Raw genomic sequence first — 2,327 nt, 5'->3', positions numbered from 1 at the left:
ACCATTGTCACTCCTAGCACCGAAGTTCAGCCTGGATTCTTCAAAACCGTACGAGTGGCCGGGACTAGATGTGTGTGGTATGTATGTTTTTATGTAATTGGGACATTGTTGCGAGTTCATCATCACTTGATGTCCATCCGTGAACATAGTATGCTATGTTGCGCAGCTGCAGCCATTCTATTACAGAGATTTTAGAGCTTTTCAATGTTTTCGAGGACTTAGTTCTGAAAGAATTTCTGAATAATGGTTTGAATAATTGTGACCACTTTTTATGGCATTAAGTATAAATGCAGTTTTTTTTCTGCAAAAGTAGGCTGGGCTTCAGCAAAGATTTCATATTGAATTAGTTTGAGAGGCGCTGCCTACAATTCATGTTGCTGGAGAAGTCAGAAAAAAATGATGCAGAGTTAATGCTTGGCAGGGTGGCATGCTACCAAGCTAATATGACTAGCATCGTTTATGCATGTAGAGCTTAATGTGATATGAAGGTATGTGAGGCTGTTCATCTTCTTTGCACTGTTCACACTTTCTTTTTGAGTAGGAAGGTGCTATTCACTGATGTGAATAATTTCCAATAACTCACGTGAACCCATATTTGTTCTATTTCACATTGGAGTGAACTTAAAATTTAACTAAGCTCACGTGCCCTGCATGTGACAGCAGATATGGAAGGCAACTGGTTTGATAGCCATTCTTGCATGCTGTCAGTCAGTGTTACAATTTCATTATGCTAAGCATCTGAAAAGATGTGTAAAGGTAACACAACATTCTGTTGTGCCAGCAAAATGTAATTCATGAGAATTACTGCTGCTGCATATGCTGCAAGCATTGGATGAAGCAGCACTGTCTAAATAAAAAGACGAGATTTGTAATTTCCTCAAGAAAAAATAGTGCTTTAGAGGGAGACTGTTCTATGCTGCTTGTGTAGTTAATGTAGTCTGTCAGTGAAGGCCAGTCCATTACCAAAGCTTTTTGCACAGGCATAATGTAGAGGTGTAGTATGAAACAGGCTATGAACGTGAATAAAAAGTATCTTTATTATAATGTGGTCCAAATAATTTTTTTGGTATGACGTTACCTCATGCATGGAGACAACTCTTTAAATGTGTAAGTTGCCCTTGCTATTATTTCACGTTTAGCCAAAAGCTTTTCCTTGTTTTCCAGGAGTGGTAGACTAAGATTTATAGTGCATAGCCTTTGTGCATAGGCCTTTCACCAGGTATTTAAACTGTATCGAAAGGCTGTGACAATGGAATGCACCCAGAAATGCCATCACAGGCACAAGCTTCCTGCTGTTTGCTAATCGGAAATGAATTCACAGGTAATATGTGCAGGGAAAATTACAGTTGGAAGTATCACTCACTGATGCTCAGATAATCACCTACACTTCCCTTTTAGGAAGAAAATTCACTGTATGGGCAACAAAACATATAATGGCATCAGAGACCAGAGACATATTGTTAGCAAGGGCTGCATGAAACCTTAACCACTCTAGATACAGAGAAATAAAAACACGAGAATGGTGGGAAGGGTTTGTTAAACGGCATTTCATTTTATCACCTTTTAGTAGCTTCCATTTCATGCACATGTTTTTCTGTTTCTTGATATGACCCTCTTCTTAGTCTGGCATCCGGGATGCCAGACTAAGACTTGCCCGGCCCGTCGAAAGACTCCCGGATGCCAGTCTGGCATCCGGGAGCCTAACCGTGCAGCTGGGCACAATATTCTGGATTTTTCCTGAGAAGCCAGTGTGCTTGTGATAATGTCAGCATATGTGAGTGATTAAGTAGCTGCCATTTAGGACATGTTTTGTTTTTCCTGCATATCTTTTCTGATTTTGGTTCTCATTAATAAACAGAAGCCTGCACTTGTGGCATTGTTTTCATGCATCGCCCTTTATCCCTGCCTTTTGTGTGGTTTACACTTTTAGACCTGAATTAACTAAGCCCATGGTCACGTCGTCTGAGCTTTGTGGTTGCAAAATTCATTATATGTTTTCTTCTCTGTGCAGGTCAAATACATGGTACATACTGCCTCCACCTGTATGAAGAAGACTGCCAGGGTCATTGCTGTAATATGGTGTAGCATGTGACAAAATAAATATGACGGTATGTTTCTTTCTCCGATTCGTTTATGAATTCTTTGTGTACATTCTGCAGTAGTACCTGCACCTGAACACAATGACACAGACCATCTCACATGAAAGATTCGTCGCAACATTTTGACACTGCCTGCACTTCCAGAAAGACTCGGGCTTCTACCATATGGGTCAACTTTAGTTCTGCATTCAATGGGCAGGTTTACGCTACAGAAGGGTAATAATGCTC

General features: G+C 40.4%; 1 long non-coding RNA gene across 1 annotated transcript; it reads left to right on the top strand.

Moving 5' to 3' along the window:
* Window positions 1-2,126, top strand: LOC149342418 (uncharacterized). Its single transcript, XR_016283026.1, has 2 exons — window positions 1-77; window positions 2,012-2,126. It is a non-coding gene; the product is annotated as an uncharacterized LOC149342418 (long non-coding RNA).
* The last annotated feature ends 201 nt before the right edge of the window (window positions 2,127-2,327 follow it).

The sequence above is a fragment of the Amblyomma mixtum genome, chromosome 5, assembly GCF_055824585.1.
Source record: "Amblyomma mixtum isolate Tamu chromosome 5, ASM5582458v1, whole genome shotgun sequence".
Lineage (NCBI taxonomy): Eukaryota > Metazoa > Arthropoda > Arachnida > Ixodida > Ixodidae > Amblyomma > Amblyomma mixtum.
This window is presented reverse-complemented; position numbering and strand designations above follow the sequence as displayed.